Here is a 15,688-nt window from a genome sequence, read left to right on the forward strand (position 1 = left end):
GGCCCAGGGATAACCTTGGTTGCAGTGACCATGAAGCAATAGAATTTAAGATCCTCAGGGCAATTATGAGGATGTATCCCAAGCTTACAACCCTGGACTTTAGGCATGCAGACTTTGATCACTTCAGGGATCTGCTGGCCAAAGTATCATGGGACAAAGCCCTAGAGGGAAGAGGGGCCCAGGACAGCTGTTCGGTATTCAAGGATCACCTTTTCTGTGCCCAGAAGCAAAGTATACCCACAAAGAGGAAAGGAGGAAAAAATGCTATGAGACCTACCTGGATGGGCAAGGAACTCCTGGACATGCTGTCACACAAAAAGGAATTCTACAAGATGTGGAAGAAAGGACTGCTGGAATGCGGGGCATATAAGGAAGCTGCCCGAGGAGCAAAAGACCTGGTTAGAAAAGCTAAAGCTCAGTTAGAATTAAATCTAGACAGGGAGGTCAAGTGGAACAGTAAAAACTTCTATAGGTATATTAATGGTAAAAAGAAGACTAAGGAAGGTGTGGGTCCCCTCAGAAAGAAACAGGTGAGCTGGTGACAAGTGACATGGAGAAGGCTGTGGTTCTCAATAACTTCTTTACCTCAGTCTTCACTGGCAAGGGCTCCAGCTACACCCCCAGAATAATGGAAGATAATGGCAGGGACTGGAAGAAGGAACTGTCCATTGTGAGTGAAGATCAGGTTCGTGATCACCTGAAGAACCTGAAAGTATTCAAGTCCATGGGACCCGATGGGATACACCCACGGGTGCTGAGGGAACTGGTGGATGAGGTTGCTAAACCCCTCTCTATTACATTCGAAAAGCCATGGCAGTCCAGAGAAGTCCCCACTGACTGGAAAAGGCGAACTCCTATTTTCAAAAAGGGAAAGAAGGGTGACCCAGGGAACTATAGGCCAGTCAGTCTTACCTCTGTGCCTGGTAAGATCATGGAGCAGATCCTCCTAGAAGTACTGCTGAGGCAGAAGAATAACAAAGAGGTGATTGGGCACAATCAGCACGGCTTCATCAAGGACAAATCCTGCCTGACAAACCTGGTGGCCTTCTATGAAGAGGTCACAACGTTAATAGATGAAGGCCGAGCAACTGACCTCATTTACCTGGACCTGGCCAAAGCCTTTGACACTGTCCTGCACCACATCCTGGTCTCCAAGCTGGTGCAGAATGGGTTTGATGGATGGACCATTCAGTGGATAAAGAACTGGCTTGACAGCTACATCCAAAGGGTGGCTGTCAATGGGTCCATGTCCAAGTGGAGGCCAGTGACGAGTGGAGTCCCTCAAAGATCAGTACTGGAACCAGTCTTGTTTGACATCTTAGTTGGCAACATGGACAGTGGCTTTAAGTGCACCCTCAGCAAGTTTGCTGACAACACCAAGCTGTGTGGTGCGGCAGACATGCTGGAGGAAAGGGAGGCCATCCAAAGGGACCTTAACAGGCTGGGAAAGTGGGCCCAAGCCAACCTCATGAAGTTCAACAAGACCAAGTGCAAGGTCTTGCATCTGGATTGGAGCAATCCCAAGCACTGATATAGGCTGGGCAGTGACTGGCTTGAGAGCAGCCCTGAAGACAAGGACTAAGGGGTGCTGGTGGATGAGAAGCTCAACATGAGCCAGCAGTGTGCACATGCAGCCCAGAAAGCCAATCAGATCCTGGGCTGCATCAAGAGAAGCTTAGCCAGCAGGTCGAGGGAGGTGATTCTCCCCCTCTACTCCGCTCTGGTGAGACCCCACCTGGAGTACTATGTCCAGTTCTGGAGCCCCTATTATAGGAAGGATCTGGATGTGCTGGAGAGTGTCCAGAGAAGGGCCACAAGGATTATCAGAGGGGTGGAGCACCTCTCCTATAAGGACAGACTGAAAGAGTTGTGGCTATTCAGTCTGGAGAAGAGAAGGCTCTTAGAAGACCTAATCGTGGCCTTCCAGTATCTTAAGGGGGCCTACAAGAAAGCTGGTGAGGGATGTTTTAGGTTGTCAGGCAGTGACAGGACTAGGGGCAGGGGAACAAAAATAGAAATAGGTAGATTCAGATTGGATGTTAGAGAGAAGTTTTTCACCATGAGGGTGGTGAGGCACTGTAACAGGTTGTGCAGGGAGGTGGTGGAAGCCCCATCCCTGGAAGTTTTTAAGGCTGTGCTGGATGTGGGCAACCTGATCTAGTGTGAGGGGTCCCTGCACATGGCAGGGGGGTTGGAACTAGATGATCCTTGAAGTCCCTTCCAGTCCTAACAATTCTATGATTCTATGATTTTCTGTTGTTAACTTGAGATCACACAAAGAATCAAGTAATTTTCTTCCCTATGGCTCTGCTGTCCAGTTTGTTTGTTTAGAATGAGTAGTTTTTAATCATTCACTTGTCATTTACAGGACATAAAATTCAACCTGTCCTGCTCTTCTGTGAGGCTTCCTGTCACTACTTCAGTATAGTAACAAATAAAAAGATAAAACAAAATGCTCAGACCTCTAGAACTGTGAAACATAGCATCAACTTAAAATGAGGAATCTTTTACCAGGTGAAAGTGAGGAAAATTGTTAAAATTCCTAACTATTCTTTTGCTTCAGACTCTACAGAGAAAAATGCAGTTACCTCAGTCAAGCATTGTTTTATCATGACTGTCCACAGATTCATTATGTACACAAGCAAAAAGCCCTTATTTTCCTAGATGATTGTTCATGTTGCTACATATATAATTTAAATGGTGAGGTTTTCTTTTTACTTAAGTTATTGAGTATCTACCAGAACAATCAGGCTCCTTTAATGTGACTTGTTCTCTTCTTTCTCCCAAACTGAGGTTCATTTGTTATCTCTGGAAAATCATGATTCAAAAGAGCATAAGTGGATTTGTAGGTATAGCTGATAAAGAGAAAAAGTAGTGTGCATAGAAGGAAGGCTGGAAAGAGAGGAACTTTGAGCGAGTGAATATAAAATTTATATTTGAAGTAAACGTTAGAGTTCTGGAGAGAAGCAAACATTAAATCACCCTATTAGTACAGACTATTCAACCATCCATCTAGTTTAGTGTCCTGTCTTCAGCAATGATCTATTTCAGATGAAAAATGTGAGGGAAAAGGTACAGGAGGGGATGAAAGGAAGACAGAGAAGGAGAAGGAGAAGGGAAAGGAATTAAAACAGACAGAGAGATCTGTGTAACTATAACCTATGTGCATACTGTGCACTACTTAATTAGAGAGTGGCTTTCCTCCTGACTCCAAGCTGATGATCAAAATATGCCCTGAAGCACAAGGTAGCCCTTGTAATTTTGATCCTAGCTTGTGTCAGTGCACATGCCATTCTGTTTCATGTCAATGCCTAATTCTTTTTGATACTTACTAAGCTATTTGAGTCAATAATATCCCATGGTTCTGAGAGTCACATGTTAATTATATGGCTCATAAAACATATAACCTGATACAATTTCAAATTTGTTCTATTTTAATGTCTCTTAGTGCTTCTTCTGTTATGAGGCAGGGTCAGTAGTTAGGTCCAAATGGCCATCCCTGTTCTATACATCTTTACTCTTCACTGCTGTGGGTTACTGCCCCCACGGGAGTTCAGACCAAGGAGGCACAGAAGTGGACTAGCAAGGGTCTCAATGCCTGAGTGCCCCTGGACAGGCCCTGTGTATCCACTATCAGCCTCCCTGGTTCTTCAACTTCCCCAGTGACTCATGGGGACATGCCTTTTGTTAAGACTATTGTAAGCCACCTGGACATGAGGTATTTTCCTTTCATATTAAAGTGCTTGTGACTGGATTTCAGAAGCATGTTAGGTCCCCAACTAGACAAGGGAATACTTTAGCACACATTCAGCTCATTTAGTTGCCATAAGTTCATTCACACAGTGTTTTCTCCGGAGCTTTATCCTACCTTTACTAAGGGATCAATGCCAGGTTTATTGACTAATTTCACAGCCTGTTCTAGACTCCTGAAAATGTACACAAGATATAGGCAAAGCCTGGTGGAAGACAACACATGGACAATCTTAAAGAGCTGAGCACTTCACCCACAGGCCCATACAGATGGGACTGCAGCAGCTGAATTTTATTTCTCATCTCATGGGTATCCAAGTGCCTCCAATACAAACCTGAGCTGTAGGTCAGGAACTGAGTGAGCTCCAAGGGAAATCCAGGGCTTTCCAGCCCCCTCTTTCAATTTTTCTTTGCTAGAGACATTGCTAAACAATCTGTGAATGCTGAGTTGCAGTGTCTACTCATCAGTTCCACAAAATATTTATGCTTCTATGGTACCTAATCTATCCTCTGAAATGTACCAATAAGACCCTATAGAAAAAAACAGGATTACAGAAATCAGACAAATGTTCTGAGCAGTAAGAACCATTTGCTCTAGTTCTGCATTTATAACAATATTAATAATATTGCATTAGAAGAATTTCAAGTTTTCTTTACCATACCATCTTCTTGAAACTGGCCAATGCCAATAGTTAAGCAGGTGAAAAGCAGGGTTTCCCACCATTTATATGGCAACAAGGTCATGTTCCATGAATTAATCCAATAATTATCTAGTAACAATAAATGGTATGTTAAAATCACCCTCACAAAAGTTTTCATGTCTATTGCCTCCCTTGGGGAGTGGACAAGAGAGAAGAAGATTTTCTTGCTTCACCAGAGCAAGTGAGCAAATCTGTGTGTCCAGTGTTAAGTGTAGCTTAATACTGTGTCTAGTCAGTGCTGTCACTGAAGGGTTACTGTTGTGGGTATACGATAGTGGGGAAACATCTTGAACATTCATTTGAATATGGCCATCACAATGGAATGTCCAGGGGCTATTTTAAGAGTCACAGTGTTTGTTTAAATAAGATTGCGTGGCTCAATGACTGTTACATAAAGGATGAACACAGATTTCTCCTTATATCCCAAATATCTCTATCAAGTTAGGATTATACATATATACATTATGTATATATATTAATTAATATGTATATATTAATTAATATATATACATATGTATATATTTATTAATATATTATTATATATTAAACATACCCTGTACTGACTGGTATATGGTATATATACACCATACTGAATGGTGTTGATTAATGAATTAATACTGAAAACTAATGCCACATCCTGGGGTGGGGTCACTATTTTTAAATAATGTTTTTGTCAAGGGGAAGTCTAATACAGCAGAAAAGATAACAGATGGACAGTCCTCATGAGCTGAATGTTGTCTTTCATAATGTCGAGGAGAATAAGAACAAGCAAGTCCCTCATTGCTGTTGGTCACTCAAAACCAAAAGGAATGAGAAATGAGCAGTTTGGTTTCTGAGGATCAGTCATTGCCGTGTGTTGCTACTGTTAAAAAAAAAGGCTTCTGTTTAGTGCCAGCTACAACAAATTTTGTTTCTTTGCTTTTTAAAATGGAGAACAGATCACTGGGAAAACTTCCAATTTAACTCTCATCACCAAAGTCATCATGAAATTTGGCCATAAGTAGCTCTGTTTGAATTAAGCTCGAATTAAAGATAAACCTCATGTACTTCACATTATCCATCTTTCAATTCCTCGTTTTTGACATCTCAGAATTGTCATCTTCCTAAGAATTTATGGCACAGTCCTTATGAAGATAGTCAGCTTTTCCCATTAAGTTCTCATTTAAGTCTTGATTTAAATGGCTGTGGATTATTGTCCTAGAGTAAGGGTGCTAGATGCCAAAACTACACTAAAGTGTATTCAGACACTTGAGATTACAAAGAGACCAAATAATTACATTGAGGAACCTACCATCATACTGTATCTTAAAAGATCATTCCTAAACTGCAGTTTCTTTAGAACAAGGTATACATCTGATTTTGTTTGGTAAAATACTGTGCATGTCTGGTAGCATGCAATAGACTGATCAGTTTGAACTGCATCTCCTGTCATCATAACACCTTATCAATTAAACATCAAACCAAGATCAAGTTATTTAATGCTATCAGAAAAAAAAAGTTATTTAAAAAAAGCTACACTTTCTTGTTTTCTTCCAACTTAAATGTCATTTAATAGCATCCCATAAAGCTTGATTATTTTTGTCTAACTTGAAGTCTGAAAGTTTGAGGTTTTGAAAAGAAGCACCCTGTGCTCCTTACCCAACTGGTGGTGCAGTGTTACAGTATGTAACATGACAGAATCATCCAACTCTAGGATTCTCAACCCTTTTTATCCTGAGAGATTACTCTGAATCTGGGAGACCTCACAAGCAACATTTCATTATCACACCCTCCTGGACCATTCTAAACTGTGAAATTTTATACTTCAACATCACGAATGTCATTGCTGTAATTGGCATGAACTGGCCCCTCCTGGCAGTCTCAGGAAGTCAACATTTACAGAGCCTGCGCTTTCCTGTCATCACCAGGCAGAAGTCCTTTCAATTTAGGACTAAGGCAGGAAGGGTGTATTTTCACTAACAATGTTCACAGTAGAAGTACAAAGGAGTAGATGCACAAGAAGTCAGTCTCCAGAGTATGTTACTGTCACTTTCACCAGCACTGAACTCTCAGATAGCACCTGTTAGTAGAAATACTGATTTTTGTACATCTCTGAGTCCTTTTGGTCCAGTGTTTCATCTCCTCAGTTTAAACAGTAACTGTTTAAATGTGACCTTGATATTTTTTAAGGAGCCTGTAAAACCTCTCTGCTGTAGAAGAGCCAGATTAACATTTATGCATAGTTAAAAAATAAACACTTTAACCAAAATTGCCTGTATGTTTATGTGAGGGGAGAGATGGCTCACAGGACTCTTCAAAAAACATTGGCAGCAATTTCCTACCCTGAGTAAAATAAATTAATTAACACACACACACACACACACATCCTGTTTAACATGAAAAGAAAATCTGGCTCTGAGGAACAATCCAAAGCAGAGGGCCTGTGAATATTTACAAACACAGACCAAGCCAACTAGTGCAGCAAGAGGGTATTTAGGAACCACAGTGAAGCCTCCACCCAGTAGCTGGACTCTCCACTTTATCCAGGGTTCAGTTTTGCCTGCATGTGATGAACAGAGAACACACAATGAGGAGAAAGATGGGACTCATTTCCAATCCAGAGCAACAGTAAAACTGTGATTTACACTCTCCATTAGCAGCCACAAAGCCTGTGGGAATAAGTGAAGTAAATCATGTTTTACAATGAGAGAAATGAGGCAGAGAGCAGGACAGTGACTCTCTCATGTCCTCATGGAAGTGCAGCTACCACAGGAAAGCAGAATTCAGGTTGCTCCTCTACCGTGAACAGACACTTTCCCATTGATCATAATTTTGGGTGAAGGTATCACAATGGCACCACTCAATTAAATGTACAAAATGTCTCAAAAAAAAGAGTTTTCTCCCCAAAACTCTGCCTTCAGCAGAGTGACATTCATAATTAAAACCTTGCTAAGTTTTTGCTATGCTCCTGCGACACTTTTCTGTAGAGTGGCTGTGAATGTTACTGCTTTCTATCCTTCTTCTGAGTGTCCTTTATTCCTTGTATTTTGTTAATAAAATTAAAAGGTATATAAAAAATAAAATATGGTTCTTAACAGGTTAAAAAAATTACACCCAAGATTTGTCAATTTGCCTTGGGACCCCTATTAAGAATCCATCATGGGGAGTCTGTAGTGACACATTGTTCCCGCCTTTGAAGGGCAGGAGGCAGGTACACCTGACTGTGGAAACACAAATATTTGCACATTCAGAAGCCCTCAAAGTAGCTAAAGGAATTTCTGTGCTGCGGAGGAGGGTATTATTTCCATGCTTAACTACCTTACATTACATTCAAAAAGTACTAGTAAAAAATACACTACAGCAGCAAAATATGATGCTAGCTCACGGATGTTTGTTTCTCAAATACTTGCAAATCACAGAAGTTGGTGCAAATGCACAAAGCAGAACTTTGTTTCTAGTCATGAAAGTGTGAATAAGGTGACTCATGCTGAGGTGTGCATGTGTACATGCAACTGGATGATGTGTGCACTACAGTCCCATAAATGGGAACAAAAGCAGAGACATACCATAAATTGTGCAAGGAAAGATGAATGATGTTTTCATTTATCTATTTCAAGGCAAAAGAAAAAGTCAGAATGTGTAAAGGCCAAGGATCCAGAGACAACAGTGAGAAAGTGACTTGAAGTGAGCTCCCTACAGCAAAGATGGATAGATTAGTGGGTGGGTCAGAGGAAAAGTGACAAAGTGTTTTGCGTTTATATGAGAAAATAATGCTGTTGATACCATTATAGGCCCAACTTCATTTAGCTTTTAGCTCAGAGTGAATATGGAAGTAGCACTTCTCTGTCATTCTCAAGGGAAGAGCAAGCTCCCTGTGGAAATCGTACCTGCTAGCTGTAAATAAAACCCAGAGAACTAACATCTGTCTTAGCTTTGGCATCTGTCTCTGCTACTAGAGGCTGATGACAGCAATACCACCACCACCAGATCTGCTTTATTACAAGTAACATTTGTTCTTTTCTGTGTAGGAAACGTTGTGATGGACACAGTTTTGAGCTATGATTACCACCCAGCTGATTTAGAGATGCAGCCGTCTTATAGACATTATGCACATTTTGTGCATGAAATTATTATGTAGGGGTTTGGGGGGTTTGTTGTCCACCTGCTAACAGGCTAAACCTCACAAAAAAGTATCTGATTGCCAGAGCCTAGGATTCTAGCCTCTTGGCTTTGCAAGGCCTTCCTGGATAACTTTCTTAGTTACAAAGTGTATAGCCAGTAAAGCAGCAAATGTTGCATCAAGTGGAAAGGATATTTATTTTCAATGGTTTCTGGTGGGCAAAAAGCTATCATCCCACCATTTTAGCATGTTTTACTCAATACATATCACACATGGTTCTTCTAGACTTAGGTTAGTACAAATGCAAGGCCCAGCAATGACATTTGGAATTGAAGTTCGCAGCATAACTTCTCAAATGCCAGCACAGGCTGACAGCGTCCTGCACATGCTGAGCTTGTGTGAAACCTTGTCCATGTGAATTGCTTCTGGAACTGTTTTTAGAAACAGAAGCAGAGGACAAGCAACATTCAGAACTTGCCTGTGGCTTTCTGCACCACCTTCGAAGCACACGTGCCCTTTGTGAATGATGCTTGTGGGGAACATCCCCACATGAGTCCATCCAGCACAGCTGACAGGAAAAAAAAGGGCACGGCTGAGTACTTTGCAAAGGGCAGCTTGTAATGTATATGGGAAGCTTCATAACATAAAGATTTAAGAAGAACCAGGGAAAAATACTCAAGCTTACGTACAGTTTAATTAGACATGGGACATCTGGGTGGAATGTAAGGAAGAGCTTCAGTGACTATATGAACAGTCCTGCTACTGCCAGCCAGAACAAGAGGCTACTGTGGGAGAGTTAGTGGTTCACTGTCAATGCAATTTAGCATTTATAAAACAAGCATCACTGTGTCAAAATCTCAATTCCTACAGACAGCAGTGGAGAGAGAATATCTCAGGAGGCCACAATACACAAACCCATGAAAGATGGTCCAGAACAAACTGCTTCAAATTTCATCCTTAGGAGGCAAAAAATGTTAGAAGGAAGAAGGAGAACCTCGTAGGAGCTGCACCCTGCACTGGAAGAGTTTTGATTGCTGGTCAGATATTGCTCAGATATCCTCTAGAACCCATCACTGACAGACAGATGGTGGCAGCCACCATCCTGTCCCCATAGAGCTGCTGTCAAGCCTAACGGCGCAAACAGTGGTGAATGCTCACACAAAGGAACCTTACCTGCAGACCTGGCTACAGCTGCATAACTGAACGGATAAATCTGCCCCAGGTGTGAAGAGCCCAGCTGCTAAGATATCAGGACTGCTCAAGGATTAAACCCACAATAACAGCAGTCATTTTAGACTTGTCAATCTGATTACTTAATTTGCTAAGAAAATACTTCCAGTTTAAGGGGTTATGAATTACACACACTGCACAACTTTATCACTTTTAATCAGCTCTAGTTGTGTGTCTGTGTCCTCTACCCTTGGTCTGACAACTTCTGCATTTGTTCTCCTCTACTCATGCAAAACCCTCTTTGTATTCATTTGACAGTGTTCCCTTGTTAAAGTCTAACCTTACAGTAATATCTGGAAGCAGGTGACCCTGCATTCTCATTGTAAATTATTTCCTGTACTGAACGGTTATTGTGCCTTCTCAGAGGTACATAAAGCTCTTTGGAGATGGCCTACTTACTTGCACAGGTCAGCAAGTACTTACATAGTGATGTACAACCATAACACAGGATAAGAGGAGAGTTGCAATAATGAGTCATGCCTGGACATCATTACCTAAGCAGAATTACCAACCAAGGCAAAAAAACCCCAAACAACCCAAAAACCAGAGAAAAGACTCAGAAGAAATTTCTCTCTCCCTTTTTTGTGGCCTTTACCTCAATGGAGAAATCAGAAACCATAATTTATATTTAGTTTACTGTGTTCAAAGAGATTTTTGGCACTTTTGAAATCCTCTCACTCAGTATTTTTCAGCTATTTAATGGAGAAATGACAGATATCCCTGAATTTGATCGAGGAAAGTGTTTGTTTTACACAGAATCGCCCAGTAGATATTTCTAAATTTAATTTTCTAAGAATCTCTTCAAAACAAGCATTTAATGTTACATATAAAAGGAGGAGAGAAAAACAAGAGAAAATGTGGAAGCATAGGTGAAATTTTCTGTCACAATTCACCTAAATATTTTTCCTGAAAATGATTGCAGATTTAGCATCAGTCTGGGCTAGCTAGGAGGTAGTCATTGTCGACCTCAGAAAGCAAAACATTTCTAACAATAAGGATAAACTACAACAATCAAATCAACCTATCCTATTTCTTGGTTGTTCCCTCCCACCTCCCCAAAATATATATACTGTGTTTGTATACATTGTAATGGAGGAGAAATCAAAACCCCCAAAGTATATCTTTCAGCACCTAGAAGAAGTCTACTGGGAATTAAGGTTTTCCAGGCTGAAGATGCCACCTGCTTCTATTATGTGTCCCACCACAGTCAGGAGAACTTCTAACTAGCCAAATTTAGCAGTTTGCCTAAACAACCTTTACTGAAATTTAACCCAACCCCCACGAAGGGTATGTCTACATGGTCCTTCCAAATAGTTCTCTACTAGGAGAGGTAATAAGGTAAAAAATTTACATGCCTATATATTGAGGGAGGAAAAAAAGGGAAGGAGGGCGAATACTTTGAAGATATCAAAAGCAAAGAGACAAAACTTTGGTAACTAGAGACAGTGGTGGGGAAAGCATTTAGGGTCTCTACTGTTAATGAGTACAGGAGGTGTGAAGAGACGCCAGACTAGATCTGATGAGAGGTAGTTCAAGCATGAGGGGAATTCTTGAAAGAGCAAGCACCAGTTTTCGCTTGAGAAACAAAGCTGAGCACGGTGACTGTAGTTACACAAGCGCACACTGCCGCCAACAGGCAGCATCTCGCACTTCTGCACTCTTGCTGCTTTCCCCCACCGCTTCTCATTTGTCTGCACTAGCCTTTACTGAAGATAAATCATAGAACAGTTTTGGTTAGAAAATACCTTTAAGGTCAGCTGCATCCTGGGCTGCATAAAAAGCAGCGTGGCCAGCAGATCGAGAGAGGTGGTTCTGCCACTCTACTCCCAACACAAGAAAGACACAGACCTGCTGGAGTGGGTCTAGAGGAAAGCCACAAAGCTGATCAGAGGGCTGGAGCACCTCTTCTATGGAGACAGGCTGAAAGAATTGGGGATGTTCAGTCTGGAGAAGAAAAGGTTCTGGGGTGACCTTATAGTTTCATTTCAATATCTGAAGAGGACCTACAGGGAGGCTGAGGAAGGACTGTCTAGAAGGGCTTGTAGTGACAGGACGAGGGACAATCGTTTTACACTGTATCGTGGTAGATTTAGTTAGATACAAGAAGGAAGTTCATTGTAATGAGAGTGGTAAAATACTGGAACAGGTTGCCCAGGGATGTGGTTGGGGCTCTACCACTGGAGATATTCAAGGCAGACTTGATGTGGCCCTGGGCAGACCAATTTAGTTGGAGGTGTCCCTGCTCACTGTAGGGGACTTTGACAAGATGACCACTGAGTACGCCTTCCAACCTGATGCAGTCTGTGAATCTGTGAATCAAGTCCAACCATTATCTAACTCTACCAAGGCTGGTGCTAATCCCTTAGCACCACATCTCTGCATCTTTAAAACACCTTTAGGGATGGGGATTCACCCACTATCCTGGGAAACCTATTCCAGTGTTTGAGAACCTTTTCAGTGAAGACTTTTTTTTCTGCTGTCCAATCTAAACCTCTCCTGGTGGACCTGGAGACCATTTCTTCTTGTCCTATCACTTGCTACTAGGGAGAAGAGACAAACGCCCGCCTTGCTACAGCCTCCTTTCAGGTAGCTGTAGAGAGCAATAAAGTCTCCTCTCAACCTCATTTTCTCCAGACTAAACAACCTCAGCTTCTTCAGCTGCTCCTTATAAGACCTGTTCTCCAGACCCTTTACCAGATAAGTCACCCTTCTCTGGACATGATCCAGCACCTGCATGTCTTTCTTGCAGTAAGGGCCCCAAAATTATACACAGCACTCAAGGTGTGGCCTCACCAGGGCTGAATACAGGGGGACAATCACTTCTCTGGTCCTGCTTGGTTTGTATTTATTGATGTATTAATTTGCTCTGAAGTCTGAAAGAACTTTAAAGCCTTTACCAACCTTGCCCTCTGCAGAAAAGACACTTATCTACAATAGTGTAATGCCCTCTGCTATCTCCTAGCAGTATTAAAATGTTGCATTCTCATCTTACAGGTCACTTCACTGTGAACAGGCCTCAGAACTTTCACAACTCCTCTGTTCAGTCCCAGCACAAGCTGCACTGGTGGGACACTAAAGGGGAGTGATCAGGGGACGCCTGACAACTGTGAGCAGGGCATGGTAAAGGATAGAGCAACCCGAGAAACCCAAAGGCAAGTACCTTCCACACACCTGGAAGCGTGATGGGAACACTCAGATGCGTGTGCGAAACCTGCTTGACGCGAGACAGCAGAACACGCAGAGGCGGGGGGAGCCTGGGGCCGGCCGGGAGGCGGCCGCCAGGGGGCGTCCCATACCAGGTGCGGCGCGCGCGCGCAGGGAGCACGGGCCCGGCCGAGGAGGAAGCGGCAGTGCCCGCGACAGGACCGGGAAGGAATCCCCCGGCCAGGACCCGGGGCAGGGATTACGGGCTGCTTGCTGTCTGCTTCTTGGGTGTGGCTCAAGCCACAAAAGGGGCTATTTTTATGGGTAAAGTATTCAAATTTGACAGGGCAGAGACTTTTTGTGAGCTGTACTTTGTGTTCATATCAGTCTATGAAATTTTACTCCAACATTTTAAGGGCAGAACCTGTTCAAACTTGTTCAAAAATTTACACCAACAGAAGCATTTAAAATAAGATATAGGCTGTGTGAGCACCTTGGTTTGGATTTTCTGCTATCCTAATGGCAGCTCAAGATTCCTACCCTAGTCGCAAGCACAGACCATAACACAGATGATGAGAATTTGGTACATACCTGCACCATAAGATTTGATATGGTTCTAAGGTGTGTGAGAGAATGTCTGGGTGTGGTGCTTGCTTTCCTCAAACAAATCATTGTTCTTCACAGTGTAATTCCTGCAATGGCCAAGCAAATAATCAACAAGTGCAAGAGACTTAACTGCAGACTCAACAAAATGGAGGAATTGATCAAAGAGCAAAAAGCATAATGCAACACAAGACATGGCACATTCCTGTGGCAACATCCAGTTTAAACACAACATTGTCTGTGAGAGCTTGTTGTTCCTGAAAAGTAACTTTCCAATAAAGGATCTGCTTGTGAACTAAGTAACCTTGCAAGAATTGTGACCAGTGAGGCAAGACCAACAGCATGAGACAATTTACATTCATAAATGTGGGCCTGGAGCTGTCAGATTTTTAGCTGATGGTTCCATAGTGGCCCTGCACGTCTTGCTTCTATCTATTTCCAAGATGATGATAACACTTATCTCTCCTATAAATCATGTACAGGGTTATGACTGACAACTAGTATACAAAGAATGAAGACATGTTAGCAATCGCTGAAGTTTTGCCAACTAACAACCCCGCAAATTCATTCTGTTCTTGCTGTGGGTGGATTTAGCAGTGTGTGGGATTAACCAGACAAACCTGTAGTCAGTGAGAAATGAATGCTATGCAGGGTGTGCATCCCTCTCAGCAATCCATGATTAATACTTGTTTCTGCTAGAGTTCATGCTTTTTACAAACTGCTACTTTTCTCAGGGGACTTAATTTTTCTAAATTAAATACTCTGAAGGTTGTGGCTCCCTAGGTGGCATACAAAGAACAGAAAAAAAATTGGGAGAAATTCACTTTTGCTGTCAAACCTAAATGTGCATCCCCACCGCAAACAGGAGGAGGGGCTGTTGTTTGCAGTTTAGAGTTCCCAGAACTGTTTGCCATAGCCAGGGGAAATGTTTACTACAGCTGTAATATGTTATGGTGCTGTTGATTTTAATTGCTTTTCAAAATGTGAAGACAACTGTGATATTTGGAAGAGACAGGCGAGCGGCAATAGTAAGTTTTGTTCTGCAACAGATTGAGTTCACACTCTGCCATGCAGGCTTCTCTGCAAATTTTTGTCAGTACCCTGGGGAGTAGGGAAGGAAAAGAAGGATCTTAGGCTTGCCCTATCCATCCAAAGAAGTGAGCCTGATTGACTGTTTATCTTGGACATGTACCAACAAAGGCCTACAAGATCCTACAATAGAAGCAATTAGCTATAGCTACAGAGTAATGGTGCTACTACATTAAGCTTTATTGTGAGCAAATGCAACACTGAGTATCAGATTTAGCAAAAGTTATTTAGTGCAGTTGAGGAACATCTTGGGAATTAGTGGCTTAGTACCTGCATTAGAAATGGGTAGCCAGCAATGCACCTTGGTTGAGGGCTTAGAGGGGTTCCTCAAATATTTGGGAACACTCTAGTTCCTGATTAATGTCTATATGGAGGCTGTTCCCAAAAGGTTTCAGACCCCAGTTCCAGCTGCTGGTGTATAAAAGAAATTAATTGCTTCCTTCTGCTAGGCAACTGGTATCCTGTGATTTTGACTCACCTAGAAGTACATTGGAGGTGCAGTAGGGATGCTGATTACAGCTGGGTGCTTGAATGATGGGAAATGGTGCAATTTGCTTCATCCAGCCCCTTGGAATCCAAGTGCACAGGCTTATTCCTGAGGCTTATGTAGAGTTTCATTCCTAAATGTGGAGTGTGTTTCTCACTAGAAAAAGATGAGCCAAATGAGAATGATGTCAGAGGGTTAGAAAGCTTTGCCTGAGCAAAGATGAACTATACAATCCCTACAGCCAGCATTTTTTATTATTATTTTTTTCCCCAGCTGTAAGCAATCCTACCACTAAAAACCCAAACATAAGCAAGGCAACAAGTGGCAAATTCAAATAGAGCAATGGAGTAAATCTACTGCTCTCATCCTGGCACTCCTGGATAACTGGATGCTTTGCAGTAAAACTGGATGTAAACATGATTTTCAATCATGGATCCCAGAGCTAGTTGTGACTTCTCTGTACATAGATTGCTTAACTCAAACTACTGCACCAGAAATTAAGTGCCTATTTAAAAGTACAAGTGGATTGCAGACTGATTTTCAGAAATGGCGAGTTCCCAGTAATTTCAAAGCAAGATGTGAATG

Source organism: Melanerpes formicivorus, unplaced genomic scaffold (genome assembly GCF_026170545.1).
Source record: "Melanerpes formicivorus ecotype bairdi unplaced genomic scaffold, bMelFor1.0.p_v2 SCAF_6, whole genome shotgun sequence".
Classification (NCBI taxonomy): Eukaryota; Metazoa; Chordata; class Aves; order Piciformes; family Picidae; genus Melanerpes; species Melanerpes formicivorus.